At 44.2% G+C, this 23086-nt stretch overlaps 1 pseudogene; it reads left to right on the top strand.

Annotated features, from left to right (window-relative positions):
- The first annotated feature begins 334 nt into the window (after nt 1-334).
- Nucleotides 335-1780, top strand: LOC100354848 (serine/threonine-protein kinase 4 pseudogene; annotated as a pseudogene).
- Nucleotides 1781-23086: the final 21306 nt, after the last annotated feature.

The raw sequence follows: 23086 nt of genomic DNA, 5'->3' as shown, positions 1-23086 counted from the left end.
TGGAAACCGCAATGAGATATCATTTCACCCCTTCAGAATGGCTAAAATCCAGAAGACAGGGAGTAACAAGTGCTGGTGAGGATGTGGAGAAAAGGGAACTCTTATATATTGTTGGTGGGAATGTAAATCCGTGCAGCCACTGTGGAAAATCCTGTGGAGATTTTTTTTCTAATTAAAAAAAAAAATCTGGCCCCTGCTCTTCTTCCTTGGCCTCTTGCCAGGACAGGGCTTGCTGTAGCCCTGCGCCTCCAGGGCGCATGGCCTTTGGGCCATGTGCTCTAGGCTTCCTGGCCTAGATGCTCCTCCACATGGCTGGTTCCTGGTGCTTGGCAGCTGAAAATGTTGGATGAAGACAGTTTAACCAAACAACCAGAAGAAGTATTTGATGTCTTGGAGAAACTTGGAGAAGGGTGCTATGGCAGCGTGTATAAAGCTATTCATAAAGAGACCGGACAGATTGTGGCTATTAAGTAAGTTCCTGCAGAATCAGATCTTCAGGAGATAATCAAAGAAATCTCCATAATGCAGCAATGTGACAGCCCTCATGTAGTCAAATATTATGGAAGTTATTTTAAGAACACAGACTTATGGATTGTTATGGAGTACTGTGGAGCTGGCTCTGTATCTGATATCATTCGATTACAAAATAAAACGTTAACAGAAGATGAAATAGCTACAGTATTACATTCAATTCTTAAAGGAATGGAATACCTTCATTTTATGAGAAAAATACACCGAGACATCAAGGCAGGAAATATTTTGCTAAATACAGAGGGACATGCAAAACTCACAGATTTTGGTGTAGCAGGTCAACTTACAGATACCATGGCCAAGCATAATACAGTAATAGGAACACCATTTTGGATGGCTCCAGAGGTGACTCAGGAAATTGGGTACAACTGTGTGGCAGACATCTGGTCTCTGGGAATAACTGCTATAGAAATGGCTGAAGGAAAGCCACCATATGCTGATATCCATCCCATGAGGGCAATCTTCATGATTCCTACAAACCCTCCCCCCACATTCCGCAAACCAGAGCTGTGGTCAGATAACTTTACAGACTTCATGAAGCAGTGTCTTGTAAAGAGCCCTGAGCAGAGGGCCACAGCCACTCAGCTCCTGAAGCACCCGTTTGTCAGGAATGCTAAAGGAGTGTCAATGTTGTGGGACTTAATTAACGAAGCCATGGATGTGAAACTGAAACGCCAGGAATCCCAGCAGCGGGAAGTGGACCAAGACGATGAAGATAACTCAGAGGAGGATGAAATGGATTCTGGCACGATGGTTCGCGTGGCGGGCGACGAGATGGGCACTGTGTGTGTGGCCAGCACCATGAGTGATGGAGCCAATACCATGATTGAGCATGAAGACACCTTGCCCTCACAGCTGGGCACCATGGTGACCAATGCAGAGGATGAGGAAGAGGGACTATGAAAAGAAGGGATGAGACCATGCAGCCTGTAAAACCATCTTTCCTTGAATACTTTGAACAAAAAGAAAAGGAAAACCAGGTCAACAGCTTTGGCAAGAGTGTACCTGCTCCGCTGAAAAATTCTTCCGATTGGAAAGTACCACTGGATGGAGACTATGAGTTTCTTAAGAGTTGGACAGTGGAGGACCTTCAGAAGAGGCTCTTGGCCCTGGACCCCATGATGGAGCAGGAGATTGAAGAGATCCGACAGAAGTACCAGTCCAAGCGGCAGCCAATCTTGGATGCCATCGAGGCTAAGAAGAGGCGGCAGCAAAACTTCTGAGCGAGGCTGGGACCAGGCCTTGGGTCACTTGGGTCACCTCCACATTTGTTCTCCAGCACTTCTCTTTTTTCCACAGCACCTCTGTGAACTCAGGAACGTGCGCCAGTGGGAAGGGCTGCCTTGCCAGTCAGCGTGCCATCTTGTTGTGTGTATCTGTGTGGGTCAGCTGTGTTATTTCAAAGGTGGCACTTTTAACTCAGAGTTTTACATCCCAGGAACAGAGACTCCTAGTGGAGTGATAGCTGGGAAGGTTTTACCTCATCTTTTCGTTTTCTTCTCCCAATAGCTTTTGATTGTTCTTTCTGGAAGACTTTTGAAAGATATATAAATAGCACATATATATATAAATTATAAATAGATTCCCCACTCAGTGTGGTGGCATCACTGTACAGGTACAGTTTTGAACAGTTGCCTCTTTTCTGTAATATTATGGTACTGTGGAACAAGGGGCAGAGGACCCCTGGGGGCTGCAAGAGCGGTCACTGAATCCCAGGAGCCAGTCTCACCCTTTGTAGGACTACTTTTAAAAATAAGGCTTTGTGTAGTTTTCAGCTTGCATGGTCGCCACTGGCCTCTGGGGCTGTTGGTGATGTCCCAGGGAAAGCTTTGAGAGTTTGTATTTGCTCTTTGAACCCCAGGAGCGGCCTGGCATCCTCTTTGCCCATCCTGTTTCGACACCTCTCATCCATCTCCACTCTCCAAACTGCCTGAAGTCACAATACAGATACTTCCCAGTGCCTTACGAGGAGACGTGATCCAGCGGAGGGATAGGTCTGCCAGGAACTCGCAGCAAACCTACAGCTGTGCTAAGCCTCCAAAAGGGAAAGGTTTCCCAAGCTCTTCATGTGTGTTCATGTGAAAGTCACACACATGGCATTTTTCTCTGCATTGCTTATAGACAGGGTAGAGGGCATTGCTGTTGCTGATTCACGTTCATATGTGACTCTTCTTTTTCTTTTACCGCTAAGGTGTTTGGATACCAGACTAAGATTTCTTTTCCAGGAAGCTCAACACAGACATGTAGAGCGCCTAAGCTGGGAGGGACCATAGAGATCATGTGGTCTGGTCCTTCGTTAGATGAGAAAACTGAGGCTTAGAGAAGGGAAGTGACATGGTCAAAATCATGAGGCAAACCAGAGTAAGGATGAGACTAGAACTTGGAGCTCCCCTCCTGGGCCACGTAGCCAAGCAGCCCTTTGGCATGTGTCAGTTCTAAGTTAGGGTATCCCAGGGAGCTCGTTCACAAAAAGTTGATCTTGCCTGGCCAAGCACTCGTGGAGGACACTGAGGCCTGAGGTAGACCAAGGACTTTGCGAGACAGCATGGAGCCAGCCTCCTGCAGCTTTGGCTCAAGGCTCCATGACGTTGAGGCACACAGCAGAGTAGACAGTTAGGAAAGACAAGTATCTTTTCATTTTCTTCTAATATTCCTTCCTTCCTTGAGTTAGGGGAGCCACGACTGGGTTACACCTGAGGAAACTAATTTGACTGCACGATTGCTACCCAGAGAATGTTCCTCTTCTGTAGTCAGATTCTGTTTTTTTTTTTTTTTTTTTCAACTAAAGCAACTTTTAAAAATGTAGGAAGCAGTTGTTGGTCTTCAAGGCTTGGTCAGTGGAGTAACTGTGTGGCACATACGCAAAACAGAAGACAGTTTGTGTTGCTAGAATAATAAATGGCAGCCAGCATCTGCTGACCACCTGCTCTTGGCAGACAGGGCAGGCTCTCAACTTCACAATCACCCATGAGTTAAATGCTTTACCTCTGTTTCATAGAGGAAGGAATGGGCTTAGGGAGAAAGGGTTTTCCTAAAGCAATAGAGCTACGAGGTGGTAGAATCACTGTCCAGGTCTAATACTCTTATTTATGAGGAAGAAGAAAATCAAAAGTGTGTTTAAAATGAAGTGACTACATAACTTTATGTGACGTTTTCAGGTTAGAAAAGAGCTGAATTAGTAGTCAAGTCAGACAAACAATTGAGTTTTTAAAGCTGAAGCATTGAGCATAAATACCCCCATGCCAGTTGCTGTGCTATGGAAAAATCCTGCCGCATCCTCCTTTTTTAAACAAAGAACTTTGTATTTGGTTAGACAGGAAGAAAAAGCCCATTTTCTCCCTCAGCTGGATCCAAGTAAAAGAAAGTTCAGTTTTTCCCCATAAATATCCTTGGGCCATGAACCCCAATCTGGAATTTGTTTCGTTCCAAGCTTGTGTGCACCTAAACAGTCTATTGCTAATCATTAATCTAGCTGGACAGAGCTCTTTGGCGAGAAGTCAGTTTGTTTTGGATCAGATAAATTTCCTGGCAAGGTATATTTGCCTTCTAGTGACAGGCAGAGTAGCAAGCCCTAGTCATTTTTCCCTTGAATACTAAATTTAAGATATTTTGCTTTGTTTTCATTGAGCCCTGAGCCTTAGTCATTGCTTGAGTATTTGCAACTCAAGCTTCCAGGGAACACTGAACACTGTGGCCCTCACTTGTTTTCTGCTTTTAGAAAAACAATGACCCATACCTAGTTGTGTCTTCAGAAGCCCTCATATTCTCTAAAAATATCTTCATTTCTCCCTCATTAGTAATTTTGAAGCACATGTCTATTCTTCTTTCTCTTTTTCCCCAACCAACCATTGAATGGATGAGTGTTTGACTAATTAGGGGAGAGGGGAAGATGGTGGGTGGGTGGGTGGATGGACAGATGGATAGATAGAATCAGTAATCTAAAGTAACTTAAGAATGATAGCTTTGATTTCATGAAACTAGATTCTGATCCAGGAAATATTCACTTAGCACCTACCACATGCCAGAAATTCATAATGCCACTTAAAACTCAGTAGCTTTTTCTGATATCAGAAATGAGAGAAGTGACATTACTATAGATCCTACAGAAATTAAAAGTTAGTGATAGGGTATCTTGAACAACGTGATGCTAACAACTCCAACAATTTAAATGAAAATGGGCAAACTCCTTGAAAAATACAAAGCACCAAACCCCACTGAAGAAGAAATAGATAATCTAAACAGGCTTAGATCTTTCTTACAGAGACTTAACAGCTCTCGGAGATCTCGGTATTAGTGTCCTCATTTTAACAGATGAGAAAGCAGGCTCAGAGAAGTACAGTTAGTTGCTCAAGGTCACATTGCTGGATTTGGCAAAGCCCAGATTCAAATGCAGCTTCTCTGATCCATATGTGTATATGTGTCCTTTCTAACGTGCCATGTTGCCTCTTTTTTTTTTTTTTTTTGACAGGCAGAGTGTACAGTGAGAGAGAGAGACAGAGAGAAAGGTCTTCCTTTGCCGTTGGTTCACCCTCCAATGGCCGCCGCGGCCGGTGCGCTGTGGCCGGCGCACCGCGCCGATCCGGTGGCAGGAGCCAGGAGCCAGGAGCCAGGAGCCAGGTGCTTTTCCTGGTCTCCCATGGGGTGGTGGGCCCAAGCACCTGGGCCATCCTCCACTGCACTCCCGGGCCACAGCAGAGGGCTGGCCTGGAAGAGGGGCAACCGGGACAGAATCCGGCGCCCCGACCGGGACTAGAACCCGGTGTGCCGGCGCCGCTAGGCGGAGGATTAGCCTAGTGAGCTGTGGCGCCGGCCGCCACGTTGCCTCTTAAAGATTGTAGTTCCTTATCTGTTGGGAAAATGGTCCTTCCCAATCCACGCTGTTCACCCTGCCCTATCCTTTCTTAAGTATTAGGTTTGTGTTTCCAACAGGATTGGATTAATTGGCTTTGGAATCCATGTTCTTGTTTGTGTTTGCAGGAAAAAATCTCTTCCACCAGCCTGTACTCAGACCAACTTAGGGCAGGGGTGGGAGGGTGGGAACTTACTTGCTGTTGCTGATGAACAGTTTGAAAATGTGAAGTTTGTAGCTTTAACATTTTATAATGAAAACAAGTAACACTGGCTTAAGTGCTGACTTGAAATGCTATTTTGTAAGGTTGAATGTCAATAATCACTTGAGGTCAGCAGTTTGTATATGTGTGAGAGGTAGCTTCTTCCCTTGTCCCCCACCCTGAACCCCTTTTTGAAACTTGAGATGCTTCCTATGTGTTTTTATTTTAGAATTGTTGTTCTCCATCCTTTTTCTTGCACTTTGTCCCATTGTTTTAAATAAACTGTCCTTTGGACCAAAAAAAAAAAAAAAAAAAAAAACACACACACACCACACCAAAAAAACAAAAAACAAAAAACAAACAAAAAAAAAAACTTTGTTGATAGCAAGCCCAAGAGCTTCTTTTTTAGCTATTTATTTTTTTAAAGTTTTATTTATTTATTTGAGAGGCAGAGTTATAGACAGAGAGAGGGAGAGACAGAGAGGTCTTCCATCTGCTGGTTCACTCCCTAAATGGCCGCAATGGTCAGAGCTGTACTGATCTGAACCCAGGAGCCAGGAGCTTCTTCTGGATCTCCCATGTAGGTGTAGGGGCCCAAGCACTTGTGCCATCTTCTGCTGCTTTCCCAGGCTATCAGCAGAGAGCTGGGTCAGAAGAAGAGCAGCTGGGACATGAACTGGTGCCCATATCGGATGCTGGTGCCACAGGAGGAGGTGTAACCTACGACGCCACAGTGCTGGCCCCTGGAGATTTCTTAAAAAATTAGACTTGCCATGTGATCCATCAATCCCACCACTGGGTATATACCTAAAAAGCATGAACACGTTGTGTTAAAAAAGATACTGCATCACCATGTTTATAGCAGCACTGTTTACAATAGCCAAAATATGGAATCAACCAAGGCGTCCGTCATCAGATGAATGGATAAAGACAATGTGGTATATATACACAATGGAGTATTATTCAGCTATAAAAAAGAATGAAATTCTACCACTTGTACCAAAATGGATGCAATTGAGTGAAATAAACCAACCCAGAAAGACAAATACTGCATGTTCTCCCTTATATGTAGGAGCTAAAATTAAAAAAAAAAAAAGTTAAAAACAAGACAAAAACAGAAACAACAATAACAAAAGAGAATGAAATGTCTGTGTGTGTCTGTGTATATCAGTATTGCTGTAAATACAGTTTTGTAAATCTTTGTTTTATACCTTTGTCATACCAGTGGTTAAGAAAGTTGTACTACTATAGTTTCAATGATCTGTGATTACTTTAACATTTACTCTATATGGGTGAAATGGTCATCTTTACTTTTAATTATCATTTATAGCCCTTGACTATCTTCCTGCTAAACTGTGGTCATTTTACTTTTTACTTGCTTTTGTTTTAAAGAAATTTTTTACTTATTTGAAAACAGAGTTTTATATATGAGAGAGGGTGAGGTAGAAAGAGAGATCTTCCATCTGCTGGTTCATTCCCCAAATGTGCACAATGGCCAAGGCTAGGCCAGGCCAAAACCAGGAGCCAGGAGCTTATTCCAGGTCTTCCATGTGCTTGGCAGGGGCCAAGCACTTGGGCCATCTTCCTCTGCTTTCCCAGGCGCATTAGCAGGGAGCAGGATGGGAAGTAGTACAGCCTAGATTCAAATTGGTGCCCATATGGAGTGCCAGTGTCTCAGGGGGAGGCTTTACCCACTCAGCCACAACACTGGCCCTTGCTTTTCACTATTGAAATTTCTTATTTGGTGAAGCCTTAAGCCTTTGACTGTAATGTGAATTAGAAACATGTTATCTCAGGCCTAGCACTGTGGTGTCATGGGTAAAACCGCCACCTGAAGTGCTAGCATTCCATATGGGTGCTGGTTCCAGTCCTGGCTGCTCCATTTCCAATCCAGCTCTCTGGTATGGCCTGGGAAAACAGTAGAAGATGGTCCAAGTGCTTGGGTCCCTGTACCTGCGTGGGAAACCTGAAAGAAGCTCCTGGCTCCTGGCTTTGGGTCGGTGCAGCTCCGGCCATTGTGGCTAATTGGGGAGTGAACCAGCAGATGGAAGACCTCTCTCTCTCTGCTCCTCCTTATATCTCTGTGTAACTCTGACTTTCAAATAAATAAATAAATCTTAAAAAAAAAAGAAACATGTTGGGCCGGCGCCGTGGCTCAATAGGCTAATCTTCCGCCTAGCGGCGCCGGCACACCGGGTTCTAGTCCCGGTTGGGGCGCCGGATTCTGTCCCGGTTGCCCCTCTTCCAGGCCAGCTCTCTGCTATGGCCAGGGAGTGCAGTGGAGGATGGCCCAGGTGCTTGGGCCCTGCACCCCATGGGAGACCAGGAAAAGCACCTGGATCCTGGCTCCTGCCATCGGATCAGCGCGGTGCGCCGGCTGCAGCAGCTGCCATTGGAGGGTGATCCAACGGCAAAGGAAGACCTTTCTCTCTCTGTCTCTCTCTCTCACTGTCCACTCTGCCTGTCAAAAAAAAAAAAAAAAAAAAAAGAAACATGTTATCTCAAAAACACAAAAAAGAATGAAAGAAAAAATGGAGGGAGAGTGAGAGAGAGAGAAGGGGGAAGGGAATATCGGTATATTCTTAGAATTGTATCTATGAACTATATTAAATCTGTTAAAAATTAACGTAAGTTGAGTCAGGTAAGCACATTTCCCTTAGCTGATATGTAAAGTTACTATAAAGTTATTTGGGCAGTATAATATTGACTTACGGAAGGTCAAGTAGAGCAACTGAATGAAACAGAGAAATCCCAAATACTTAGCATAGTATTAGTGAGGAAAGGATGAAATATTCAGGAACTGGTTCTGGCTATTCAAGTGGGAGAAACATTACACTAATTTCCTGTTTGAAAAATTTATGAAATATGATCCAGATGTATTAATGATCTGAATATTATGAGCATGGTTAAGTGTGGCAATGCCAAGTGATGGCAAGAATGGGGGGCACTGGGGAGTATACACTAATATTCCATTTTCTAGGAACTTCTTTTATTTTTCTATTGATAAGAATATATATCCTAAAAAAAGAATATATATATCCTAGAGGAATTTTACAGTTGTATTCAAGGAGACAAATGTAATCATTTTAATTGGGGCCCTATTTATAATTAGGGAATATTGGAAATAAAGATAAATCATGGCAAAAAGATGGATGGAAATACTATACTGTAGTTGGATGAACTAGGACTTCATCCATCACCACGTACCCTAGAAATAACATCAAGTGAAAAAAGCCAATCGTGGAATATTACATATAGAATGATAGCATTTATTTAAGGTTGAAATATCTATGATTATGCAGATATACTTGAAAAAGTTTGTGGAAAATGAAATCAAAAGGCAGATTTACTTTCGTGCAAAAAAATCTATTCATATGAGTAGTCTTTAAAATGTTCATGAAAAATGCATTTTTTGAAAATCGATTCCAGACTTCAAAACTTTTTGTACCAAAATAAACTTGTCTTTTAATTTCATTTCCATGAACCTTGTGAAGTTCCCTTGCACTAGATCATTTGTGAATATACACGTATATACTCTTGACAATGTAGCTGTAGTAGACCATAAGAGTGTGTACAGGGATGGGTCAGACTGATCTCACGATTGTGACTAGCTATGGGTAGAAGAAAGGAAATGAGATTAAGGGAGGAGTTATTCGGAGACTTCAACAATTTCTGCAATATTTTGTTCCTTAAAACAAAAACAAAAAAGCAATACTTGAAGTATACTGGGGAAACTGTTAACATTTTCCATTCAGGTTCACATATGTTCATATCATTATTTTGTATTTTTGTGTATATTTGAAATATTTCAAACTTAAAAACAGTTGGTAGAGAATTTAAACCAAACCTCTGTTGGTTAACGAATGGGTTTTGGTAGGCACCTGGTTCTCTAGAGTCCTATGTGATAATTTTCCACAAAATGTCTTGGATTTGTTATCTTTTTAAACAAAAAGAATCAGCCCAGGCCAGTTATTGGCAAAATCCCCAGGGCTTTCAGGTACTCACACCCCTACCCACCATCCCCTCTTAAGAGTGGCATTAATGCAGATAACAGTGACTCTTCATTGTATTTGTAGCCCCAGGAAAAGACATCACACATCCTGAAGTTGCTAGTGTGTATGTGTCCTGTTCATATTGGTTCTTCCTGGCTCTTCCGATATTTTTTCCATTAGTCTCTAGTCCCCTATCAAGTTAGACGCCCTGCCCCCCAAAAATACAGAAAAAATTTAGGTTCTTTGATACTTGGAATTTGTGAATAAGGATATAAGTTTTACCATTTTTTTGGGGAAAAACTTGCTAATATATATTGGTCACTCTTAATATCAATTTACAACAAATATTCTTACATTTATGCATAGAAAGAGTATTTTCTACATTTTTAACAGCATGCTTTTCTCATATTCTCAGAGCACAGGTCTCTTACTTAAATATTTTTTAAAAGATTATTTATTTTACTTGAAATCAGAGTTACAGAGAAGCAGAGGCAGAGGCAGAGGCAGAGAGAGAGAGAGAGAAAGAGAGAGAATTCTTCCAAAACGCTGGCTTACTTCGCAATTGGCCACAACAGCCAGAGCTGTGCTGATCCGAAGCCAGGAGCCAGGAGTTTCTTCCAGTTCTCCCACACGGGTGCATGGGCCCACGGACTTGGGCCATCTTCCACTGCTTTCCTAGGCCATAGCAGAGAGCTGGATCAGAAATGGAGCAGCTGGGACTCGAACCAGCGCCCATATGAGATGCTGGCACTGCAGGCAGAGGCTTTACCTGCTATGCCACAGTGCCGGTCCCTGCTTAAGTATTTTTTTTTTTTTTTGACAGGCAGAGTGGATAGTGAGAGAGAGAGACAGAGAGAAAGGTTTTCCTTTTTGCCGTTGGTTCACCCTCCAATGGCCGCCATAGCTGGCGCGCTGCGGCCTGTGCACCGCGCTGATCCGAAGGCAGGAGCCAGGTGCTTCTTCTGGTCTCCCGTGGGGTGCAGGGCCCAAGCACTTGGGCCATCCTCCACTGCCTTCCCGGGCCACAGCAGAGAGCTGGCCTGGAAGAGGGGCAACCGGGAAAGAATCCGGCGCCCCGACTGGGACTAGAACCCAGTGTGCCGGTGCCGCTAGGTGGAGGATTAGCCTAGTGAGCAGCGGCGCTGGCCTTAAGTATTTTTAAAAGGCATTTCCTAGTTATTTTTTCCATTTTAATAGACATTTTGTGGATAAATGAAATCATATAACTCATCTTAATATGTCTGCATGTGTAGTTTGTGTTTTAGGAAGTCTTAACAAATTGTGCAGTGTCCCAGAAACGTGGCAGAGCTAGCAATTATCCCAGATTGTAGAGTCTGGGTGTGCACTTGCTTCCCATCCCACCAGGTGGCGCTGCTGAGAGTCAGCTCTGTTTGCATAAGCTTGATGGGGCTGCATGTAATAAGAAAACCATATCTTTGTTAGACACACAATATCTGGATGTAAATCGTTCAAAAAAGAAGCTATAGAAACACCCAAACTTCATCTTAGAATTTCTGGGAATACAGTGTGGTAGTCAAAAAGTTTTTATCTTCATCAACTATTAGGCCATTGGTCAAGTGGGTAATTTTTTTTTCTTCCTTTAGCATCAACACAAATATATAACTCTTGTTTTTTTTTTTTTAAAAGTAAAATTTTAATCAGTAGATAACTGTGTTCCCTGCTGCACAGTTGCTGCTCCTCCGCACGCGGAGGAGCCGCACCGGACTGGGCGCTTGTTGTTCCCCTTTTTTACAAGTCCTTTCTATAGTAAAGTAAGAATAAGTAAACAGCAAACTCCCAAAGCAAGAATGAGTAGAGAGAAATGAGAAAGAACGAAGTAACGAACTTCCCCGCGAACTCTCCAACGCACTCTCCAACCAACCCACACCACCATGCCGTCTCTCTCCTCCTATATAGTCCTCTCCACCAATCCCAACTCGGCTGCCCACACGCCGAGCACGCCGCTCTCCTCCAATCAGGAGCAGCTCCTGCAGCTTGTCAAGTTGGTGAGAGGCAGCTGGGTAGAAGCTGTTTACTTCTCTCCCAGCGCCATATTGTGGGAGAGCAGATGCATAGAATAAATCTTAATTCCAGTAACAGTATAGTCCGAATTGCTCCCCACAGATCCCCCTTTCTTTTTATTTTTTTGCGTTGATACGCGCCTGTGTAAAGTTCAGTGTGATCTTCATGCTATTGACTCTTGTTTGTCGTGCTACTTCAGAGTTTGTTGAAAAATGTCCTGTATTCCAAAGATCCCAGGGATTGGTTATTCATTGTTTTCTTCCTCAAATGGAGTTTTCTTCTTCTAGATCTTCTGCTGGCAGGTTTATCAACCGAATTCTTCTCTCAGGGGTCCATATTGGTTGTGCCGCACCCTGTGGAAAAAAACAAACGGCGCCTCGTACTCTTCTGAGTAAGGGGAACGGGCCTTTCCATTGGTTGTCCTGTAAATCCTTCCACATTACCCACTGTATTGATTCCTTATCAGCTGATTGAGTATGCATTTCTGCAGGTGTTTTACCGTTCTTTTTCTTGTTCAAAAAATTAATTGTATAAAGAGCTAGGGCCAAGACATCCTTGTTGGATGTGGCCATTTCCCCTATTCCCCCTTTTTGTTTAATTATTAAATTTTTTAAATATAAGTGAGCGCGTTCTACCACAGCTTGCCCCTGTGGATTGTATGGAATACCGGTAATATGGGAGATTCCGAATTCTTTCAAAAATGCAGCAAAACGATTTGATGTATACGCTGGGCCGTTATCCGTTTTGATCACATGAGGAACTCCCCAGGCTGCAAAAGCCTGCAAGCAGTGTTGGATTACTTGTTGTACTCCTTCTTTATTCATGGCTGTGGCCATAATTACACCTGAATATGTATCTACAGTAACGTGAACACAGCTTTGTCGCCCAAAAGAGGGGATATGTGTAACGTCCATCTGCCAGATATGTCCTGGTTTAAGGCCACGGGGATTGGCTCCCGCAGGAATCTTTGGAACTATGGTAACAACGCACTTTTCACAGGATCTAATGATATCTTCTGCTTGCTTGCGGGGAATATTAAATTTAAAACTTAAAGTGTGGGTGTTAACATGCCATTTAGAGTGATATTCTTTAGCTTGTTCCAAAGCGGTGCATGCAAGCAAGAATCTTGAATAGTGATCTGCCATCATGTTTCCTCGAGTAAGTGGGCCAGGTAAATTAGAATGAGCTCTTATGTGGCCTATGTAAATAGCATGCTCTCTTTGATTTAATAACCCCTGAATTTCACTTAGATAAGAATAGACTGAGGAGGATTTAAGAATAAGGCACTGTGTAGCGAGCATCTGAACTGCATTCACCACATATACACTATCAGACAAAATATTCATGGGTGCACTCTCTCTGCGTAATACTGTTGCGATAATAGCTAATTCTGCATGTTGTGGAGAAGGGGATGCTGTTAAAACAAAATATCGTTGATTGTTAAATATAGCTGCTCCTGTTCCGCCTTTAGCTCCATCCGTAAATACAGTAACTGCCCCTTGAATTGGATCCCTTCGCACCTTCTGCACCCGTTTGATTGAAACCTGTGTGCAGAAGTTAACAAATGGATGGCGAGGGTAGTGATTGTCAATCTCTATTTGTAGAATGAGAACTATGTATGCCCATTGCCAGCATTCCCTTGTAAAGGCTTCTACTGCCTCTTGAGCAAAGGGAACTACACATCGCTTTGGAGTCTTCCCTGCCATTTCTGTCGCCTTTTTTATTGCTGTTAATATTAAATCGGCCACCGCAATGCCTTGGGTGTATAGTACACGCGGTGCATGTGAATGTGGGTATACAAACAACAAGGGTCCTCCTTGCCAAATGACTGCGAAGGGATACAGCTGTTCCATAAAAATTAATATTTCTAGGGCTTGTTGTGGATCACATCTTTCCATCTGCATTGCTTTAATTTGTTTTTCAATTTTCTGTAACGCCAAGCGGGCTTCTATTGTCAATCTACGAGGGGAATCAAGCTGGGCATCTCCTTCTAAAATATTGAATAATGGCATCATATCTTCGGTAGTTAATTTACAATAGGGCCTCAACCAATTTAAATTGCCACATAATTTTTGGAAGTCATTAAGGGTCTGTAACCCATCTATTGCAATTTCAAATTCTAATGGGGTTACCTTTTCAGAAGTTACTTTAAGTCCTAAGTACTGTACTACTTCCCCTTTTTGTATCTTCTCTGGCGCTACTTGTAACCCAACTTTTTCCAAATATAATAGCAGCAGCTTATATGCTTCCATTAGGTGACTTTCACTTTCAGCCGTTATTAACAAGTCATCCATGTAGTGTAAAATTTGTACTTTTGGGCACTGTTGTCGAACCGGCTCTACTGCCTGGTCAACATATAGCTGGCATATGGCAGGACTGTTAGTCATTCCTTGGGGAAGCACCTTCCATTCATATCTTTTGTCGGGACCTTGATGATTAATGGAAGGTACGGTGAAAGCAAACCTCTGAGTGTCTTGTTCATGTAGAGGTATGCTAAAAAAGCAGTCCTTCAGATCGAGTACTATTAGTGGCCAATGCTTTGGGATCATAGTAGGAACCGGGAGTCCGGGTTGCAATGCCCCCATGGGTTGCATCTGCTGATTAACAGCCCGTAAATCATGCAACAACCGGTATTTCCCTGATTTTTTCTTTATCACGAATATTGGCGTATTCCATGGGGAGGTTGATGGTTGCAAATGGCCTGCCTCTAATTGTTGTGATACTATATCATTTACCGCAGCCAACTTTTCCTGGGTAAGGGGCCACTGTGGTATCCACTTTGGCTTGTTGTCCAGCCATGACAATGGCAGCGGCTGCATCTCAGTGGCCCCCACGAAAAACCCGTGTCCTGTCTTTTAAAATCGCCTATGGGCTGGGCTAGGTCCCTTCTGCCTTCTCTGGAGCCTAATCCTCTCTCCTGATATCCCTTTTTATACATAATACGCCGTCCTGTAGAACTCTCCAATTGATCCTCATTTGTTAACATCAGTCCCAATTGTTCTAAAATGTCTCTTCCCCATAATGTGATGGGGAGTGCACTAACATAAGGTTGCACATTTCCCTTGTTCCCTTCTTGATCCTGCCAATGAAGCACCTGAGCACTCCTTGATGGTGTCATGGCCGCACCTAGGCCTACTAAAGTATTATCTCCTGGCTGAAGGGGCCATGACTTCGGCCAATCATTTTCCGAAATTATACTTACATCCGCACCTGTGTCTAGCAGGCCCTGAATCGACTTTCCTCTAATGGTTAAGGTCCACAGAGGTCGATCTGCTAGAGATAGGGACAAGGCTGCAAATTTCTCCCCTTGGGGTCCATTAACATCCTGCGCTCCAATCATGATCAGTATTTGAGCCACAGGTTCTTCTGGTTTGATTTGAATAATACCCTTTGTAGATTGTATTAGCACTTTTAGCTTATCAAAAGGTAATTGAGTGACTCCGGTGATGACCATTAGGCCTCTCAAAGCATTTGTTTCTTTTCCTACGATTATTCCAAGTCCGTTATGCTCCGCTGAAATTGCTTCTGCCCTCACCTCTATGGCTTGTGGCCCCATTTGAGGTGTCAGTACTGAATATTCGGTGGCTCGTAACTCTGCGCGGTAAATATTTGGTTTTGGGACCGTGGCACCCACCGATTGTTTTGGCCCCGGGGTGCAGGGGCCCACATTCCGTTTTTTTGCTGTTGACCATATACACCTGATCTTCTTATGGGGCCCGGCTCATTTGGCATCCTCTGGGGATTGCCTGCGCTGTTTATTTTAAAGTAACATTCACTGACCCAATGATTTCCTCTTCTACAGCGTGGGCAAAGGCCTGGTCTTCTCGAGTTCTCTATGCCCTGCCGATCTCGGGCTGGAAATCTGGCCCTACATTCCCTCATTAGATGCCCTTCTCGACCACATCTAAAGCATATACGTCCCCTCATGTTCTGTCTAAATTGTCGGGTTACTGCTACTGCAGCATGTGATCCAGAAACTACATCATCCATGACATCCCTACAGATTTTCAAAAAGGTAGGGATGTCCTTATGCTGCCATGGTCTAAGAGCTTCCCGACATGTTTTATTGGCCTGTTCATACGCCAATCTTTTGACTAAGGGCATTGCTTCTTCCACGGTTTCGAAAATGTTTCCTGCTGCTTCCATTAATCTGTTCACGAAATCAGCGTAAGGTTCGGTAGGGCCCTGTACTATCTTAGTTAGGCTGTGTCTTACTTCTCCTTTTCTGGGTATCACCTTCCAGGCTCTTCTTGCTATCTCTCTCACCTGTAAGAGGACAGCTGTTGGTAATCGGGCCTGCTCATCGGGACTGGCAAATCGCCCTTCTCCATTTAACATTTCCTCATCCCATGCTTGATTCCCTGTTTGATAGTTCTGCTTTGAATATTCTCGCGCAAATTCTTTATAAGCAGCTAGCCATAAGAGGAAGTCACCCCCGCCTAACACCGCCTTTACTAAGTTTCTCCAATCCTCAGGTATTAGGCCTTGCTGCCCGATGTTATCAAGGATTGCCTGAGTGTAACTTGCATGGGGCCCATACAATTGTACTGATTGCTGCAACTCTTTAAGTAATTTATGGTCAAGAGGCGTCCATCCCCTGTTTCCCTGTGGATCCTGAATTACAGGAAACACCTGGCCTGGTTCCTGGTACTGCTCCCAAGCAGGTTTTCTATAAACAGCTCCCCTTTGCTTGTTTTCGGTTCTTGGCCTTTCTAGCTCCTCCTGCATACCTACTCCCTCCATCACTCCTTCTTCCTCCCACTCTTCTTCAATCTCATGGGGAAAAAAGGGGCTTTTCTTTACAGGAGGAAACTTTGGTAGCACCAATGGGCGATACCGGGGTGGTGATTCATCCTTTATGGTTGAATTTGCCAGCCTTGTATGGCCAGGCATCTCTCTCGGGGGCGAGGTTCCCTCCTCAGCTTCCTTCTCCCCCCCATAAGCTTCCTGGCTCTCTAAATCCTTCTTTGATTTTCTTCTCACTTGTTCGTTACAATAGTTGCTCGCCTGGCTGCCCTGCCATGATTCTTCCTGCATTTCACTCCCCTCATTAAGCAACAACTCGATCCCTTCCGTGGGGTTCTGAAGCACCTGATCAACGAGTTGCCACAGCTTCAGCACTTCTATCGGTTCCCCAGCCTCGCGCATTTTCCGTCCCACCTGCCTCCACTGCTGTGGAAACCAGGGGGACGTCTCTACGATTGCTCTTACGAATGCATGAATTTTCCTCCCCCCTCGTTTCCCTTGCTTAGAGGAAAAGCTGCGACGAGGTGGGGAGTAGGAAGAGAGAGAGAGAGAAACCATATTTAGCCCATAGATGATCTTTAGGGAGAAACAGAGGATGGTGCCCAGGAGGAGGAAGAGGTAGCCAGTGGGCAAAGAGTAGCCAAAGAACTCCATTGTCTGTACCGTCTGTGACATGTTGGAGCAGTGAGCGTAATGGAAGACTGAGTCTCCCAGACGTTCCCAGTTAATACCTCCTTCCTAGCTTCTAATTTTCTTCCCCCGCGGCTTTTTTCCTAGGTTCTGACTAGCTTTTCACCGGCACTCTTTCCGTCCGGCCTTCCCCTAGGCTCTTTGCTAGTCTCTCTCTCCAGTAATTTCCCACTTCTTCCCGGTCTTTCCCTCCTAGGTTTCCTATCCGAGTCACGGCACCACTTGCTGCTCCTCCGCACGCGGAGGAGCCGCACCGGACCGGGCGCTTGTTGTTCCCCTTTTTTACAAGTCCTTTCTATAGTAAAGTAAGAATAAGTAAACAGCAAACTCCCAAAGCAAGAATGAGTAGAGAGAAATGAGAAAGAACGAAGTAACGAACTTCCCCGCGAACTCTCCAACGCACTCTCCAACCAACCCACACCACCATGCCGTCTCTCTCCTCCTATATAGTCCTCTCCACCAATCCCAACTCGGCTGCCCACACGCCGAGCACGCCGCTCTCCTCCAATCAGGAGCAGCTCCTGCAGCTTGTCAAGTTGGTGAGAGGCAGCTGGGTAGAAGCTGTTTACTTCTCTCCCAGCGCCATATTGTGGGAGAGCAGATGCATAGAATAAATCTTAATTCCAGTAACAGTATAGTCCGAATTGCTCCCCACAACAGTTATTTCAGTGATAATGAAGCAGTGGGTGAAATGCAATTATATGAATATACAGAGGTTTTATATACTTTTTCTCACCTTTCTTGTGGGTAAATCCTTGGTTTTCAAGATGAGGAAATAATGTCCAGAGAGAACATTTATGCTCAACTAGTATGAGAAGGGTCAGGATTCAACTCTGGCACTTCTGACCCTAAAGTGTGTCTGTGCTCCATCACTAGACCACACTCCCCGAGCCCAGGGTGCGGGTGTCTGGGAGAAATCTGTTTCAGAGAAATATGCTCACACCCACCTAAGGAAGAAAGCAGCTCCTTTTAATATGACCATTGTCTTGTTCAAATCATAACCATCAATTTAGTTATAGATGTCTTGTTATCCAAAAATGATGCTGCTTTTTCCTTTGTACATTCTTTCAGCTTATAAAGTATTTTGCATAATATATACCATACATTTTCACCCATGTGGGATATCATGCACGTGTAAGTGAAGAATCCAACTCCTAAGAGATACAAACTTCAATTGGGGCTGTCTATTCTAAAATGATTGTTTAAGGATATTGCTTTTCAGTTTGTTTAGAAATCGTCTCAATAGGGAGTAGGCATTTAGGCTAGCAGTTAGTATACCTGCATCTCGTATCAGAGTACCCTGCTTCAAAATCCAGCTCTAGCTCCTGACTCCAGCTTCTTGCCAATGTTGACCCTGGGAGGCAGCAGTAAAGGATCAAATAACTGAGTTCCTGCGCCCATGAGGGAGATCTGGTTTGCTTTCCTGGGTTTTGCCTCTGGCCCTGACTATTGTGGGCATTTGGGGAGTGAATCAGCCAATAGGAGCCCTCTCTCTAACTCTCTCTCCCATCTGTCTCACTCTGTCTGCCCCTCAAACAAAAATAAATTATCTTAACTTCCTTTTCAATTTTTTTTTTGACATTAAGCCCTTATGGTACACAATAGTAGTGGTGATGGAAACAGTGTGTTATTATAAGTCCTGGAGGAATGGGGCTGCATGTGTAGTTTGCAAAAGTAGAGTAAATATTATGACATTGTAGTTATGTATTTGTAAATAAAATATAGTAACTTTTTTTGAAAAATGAAGGGAGTACTGCTTATGTTTATAATATAAGCAACCCAAAGGGACATTGGGTGAAGTTTTTTTGGGGGTGAGATATGGTTAAAAAGGGCTGAGAAATACTCACGTAATGGGAACCACAAAGACTGCGGAGTCAGAAATTTAGGTCTGAATCTCGGCTGCACAGCACAGTATCTGTGGAGCTTGAGGCAAATTCTTTCATTTCTGAGCCTCAGATTTCCCAGTGGCAACAGTGAGAGAGTAATTATTTTGTAGATTCAGTGAGAGCATTTATCAAGTAATGTGCAGGATTCCTAGAACAGTGACTGGCCCATGGAAGGTAAAGGATACATTTCCTTTCCCTTTTGAAAAAAGAAAGAAATGCATTCTTTCATTTAAATAAATGTTTAGTTTCTTTGCATGGTTTCTTTGCAGCCCACCCGACACAGTCAGGGGAACGTGGACTGATTAAAATACAGGTGATTACGGAAGATGGGAGTCATCGCAGACTTTTCTGGCCTGAGAACCAGGGGAGGGAAGTGTTTCATTTTGCCTGGTTTGGATTGGGATGGCTTCTCTCCCTGCCAAGTCCTCAGCGTGCCGAACGGAAATGCCAAGAGTTGGGTCAGACCCAAGTGGTGAGAGGCCAGCAAATTACAGCTCGCAGGAAATACTTCAACTCTTGCGAACTGCTGAGGGGCAATTTAGCACTGTCTGTCTGCTCTCGGTGTTGTGAGAGAGATTCTCGAGGTTTGGAGATGGGAAATAGGCTGGCCCCTAATTCGCCGCTTTACTGATGACTTTGCTGGGTAGAAACCTTTGAAGGCCTTCATTGTCACCAGTGGGGCATTTTAACAACCCTGGGACAAAACCGACTCTTCAGCACACAGGTTGGCTGTACCAATGGACAGAGCAGTGGCTGTTATCTAGGTGACCAAGAGCTCCTCTCCTTGAATCTAATACCCTTTCAGAAATGCCTTCCTGTTCAGAGTGATGGGGTGGGAGCTGCAACTTGGTTCTTTCAAAACCTATGTCAGAGTAGGTGTTGAAACTCTTTCTTACACGCCTTGTTCTACTGCAGAGGCTGGAACACTATGAACTTTATTTCACGGATGTTCTTGTGGCAGGGGTTTGGAAATGATTTGGGTTCCAGTGACTGCATGTACTCGGAGGAGACTTACAGGCAGAAATTCAATTTGGAGAGCAGTGTGGTGGTAGTGTTGGGGTGGGGGGTGCATTTCTAGATTCTTGACTGGGACAGAGGTATAAGCAGCACAGAGGTGGGCCAGTGCGGCAGGAGTGTTTTGGGAGGCAGGCTCCTTTAGGTCTTCCACAAACTTTGTAAGCTCTCAATTACTTGCATTAAAATGTTGTCTCTTGGCCGGTGCCGTGGCTCAATAGGATAATCCTCCGCCTAGCGGCGCCGGCACACCGAGTTCTAGTCCAAGTCGGGGCGCCGGATTCTGTCCCAGTTGCCCCTCTTCCAGGCCAGCTCTCTGCTGTGGCCCGGGAGTGCAGTGGAGGATGGCCCAAGTGCTTGGGCCCTGCACCCATGGGAGACCAGGAGAAGCACCTGGCTCCTGCCTTGGGATCAGCGCAGTGCGATGGCCGCAGCGCGCCGGCCGTGGCGGCCATTGGAGGGTGAACCAACGGCAAAGGAAGACCTTTCTCTCTGTCTCTCTCTCTCTCTCACTGTCCACTCTGCCTGTTAAAAAAAAAGAAAAGAAAATGTTGTCTCTTTACCATGGCCACAGTGGTCCTGTGATCTGTGCTGAATCCAGCAGTTGCATTTTAAAAATCTGCAAATCACTTGGCTCATCTGATTTCATCCTTCACATTTTTGGTGACCTATGCATGGATGTAATAGGAGGTTTTAGGGGATGAAACGAGAGAAGCAGGGTGACATAGTAAAGATAGCATGAGCTCTGGAGTCAGAATGCCTGCTTGTTGTACGTGCTGTGCGTTTACCAGTGTTAGGAGATCCACTCGGGCACCTTAGTGGTTTGAAGAGTTTATCTGAGCAGACAGCTACTTGAACCAGACTGCCTCAGACGAACAGCAGTACAGGGACCCTGACCAAGCGGCATGACTTGAAGGCTTTTGTAAAGTGAATGCAGAAACAGGCAAAGAAAAATGGTTCAAGTAGAGCAGTGCCTTTGCTCAGATCATTCTAGTAAAAAGTCCCTGGTTAGAGGTTAGTTTGTGGTTTCCGATTCCTTAAGTTTAAATTTCTTTTTCCTGAGTTGGGTTTGGGTTCTGGAGCTGTCTAGGCCTAGTGTCTACCCAATTATTGTAAATGCCAGCGTGGGCTCTTGAGCAAACTGCCTTTTGTCTGTGCCTTAATTTCTTCCTGTAAAATGTGGGCAATACTAAATACCTTTCAGGGATGCTGTAAGAATTAGATAGCACAGACATCTATTAAAAGCCCCTTTTATATGGCAGACATTCAATAAATAGTAGCTATAATTACAAACACACACCCACAGTACGTGAGCATGTGTGGGTATATGAGGTGAGCACCTAAGAGATTCCCAAAGTGAGCCACTGTGTGTGGGGGTGGAAAAGGAGAGGGTAGATATGGGAATGGGGAGGGGGGCATGGGTATTCGGAGAAGGCAGCAGGAAAGGGCTAAAAAGGAGACAGACTAAAAGTACCACTAGAGGGCATCATTTCCCCTTTCTTGTTGAAAGCCAAGCGCTCTAGGCTTTCTGTCCCTTTCTGACTGTAATAGGAAGAAAGAAAAAAAAAGCAAAACTCAAAATCCAAATCCCAAACCAAAACAAAAACATGTATTTTGTGTGACATATATTTGCTGAAATGACTTTCTGCCTGATTTGGTTTAATGATTCTGCATTCATTGTTTATCATTGTTTCAGTCCAGCACAGCTGGCTTGGCAATCTAAGGAGCATTACCACTTTGGACATCATGCACCAGCCCTAAAGTGATCTTGGGCTAAGTCACTCCAGAAATTTTGGCAAGAGTATTTTCTGGAAGGAAATGATGGGCTTTTAGGATGTAGGAGCAAATGTCCCCAGAACTCCACTTCTCCTTTGCCAAATTCAGTTTTTATAAAACCATAGGATTTTACACCTTGGGCAGGGATTTAATCACTCTCAATCTTTCATCAGACTGAAAATCACTGTGGCTCTGTCCTACCAGTAGCATCTTTCCTAATTGAGAATCACTGATGTAGAGCAACAGCCCTTCAAAATGGACAAGTGGACGAGTACCTCCAAGACTTAGAGTAAAAGAATTTTCCCAAATTGATACACAAAGCCAATTAGAAACAGAGCTAGACCTGGAGCCTCTAGGTGCTAGCTGAGCCTTGACATTTATTTATTTAAAAAAAATTGGCTTGACTGCCATGAAGTTTTCAGGTGTGGAGTCCAGTCTGAAGTTCCTGGAATCTTTCCCTTAGAGGCAGGCAGTATAAATGCTGAATGGTTATAATCCTCGGCTGTAATGTAGGACAATTCTCTGGTGGCCTTGGATCAACCTAGGTCCCTGATTCCTTGCTAGTAGTTCTCAGGAGTCATAGAATGCACTGGGAATGTAACGTCCTGAGATTGACAAGGACTGGCTGGAACAGCCCAGGCTCTGGTCCAGCTCCTCGTAGAACAGGATGTTCTTCAGCACTTCAGCTCAGCAAGAGCATGTTACGAGACCGCTTTCTGGGCTCCCTCAGCTAGGGTGCAAGTGAGGCGCCTACGAGCATGACTCCATCTGCCCCGGGGCAGCTTTCCTGAGCCTTGGGAAACCAGCTCATTGTGAATTACAGGTTTCTGTTGGCCCTTGCTGCCTATCTGAAGAAATGAACCTGCTTCATGTAACTTGTGTAATTGAGTATTCCGTTTCACCAGACTCAGGGGAGTCAACTGTAGCCTCAGATATGGAGCTGAAGTAGTAATCACTGTGCCGTGAACCTGCTCTGTATTTACACTTTCACTTCTGTGTTTATATTTTCACTTGCAGGTTCTCTCCTCTACAGACGGGTGACAATGTGCAGCCCCAGAGGAAGTGGACTGGATTTTTGTAGCCCTCATTTCCCCTCTCTTAACTTTGGAGATAGTCTTGCAGTTGAGTGCTGACATTAAAGAGAGGAGCTTCTATAAAAATGTGTTGAATGGAACTTAATATCTCTACATAACCTCTCTAAGCTTCTAATAAAGTACCTCAGAAGATACTGAAAAATATGGGTAATATTGCTGAGAGTTAACCAGCAGCCAGAGTTTAAGAGAGATTTCTATAAACTACGTGGCTGAAGAACTTGGACACATTTAACAGCTCACCTGTGCTCAGAAATGAACTCAGCCTGCCTTCCAAAGAGTAGGGG

This window comes from Oryctolagus cuniculus, chromosome 2 (assembly GCF_051225735.1).
Source record: "Oryctolagus cuniculus isolate XC-2025 breed Fujian yellow rabbit chromosome 2, ASM5122573v1, whole genome shotgun sequence".
In the NCBI taxonomy this organism is placed as follows: domain Eukaryota; kingdom Metazoa; phylum Chordata; class Mammalia; order Lagomorpha; family Leporidae; genus Oryctolagus; species Oryctolagus cuniculus.
This window is presented reverse-complemented; position numbering and strand designations above follow the sequence as displayed.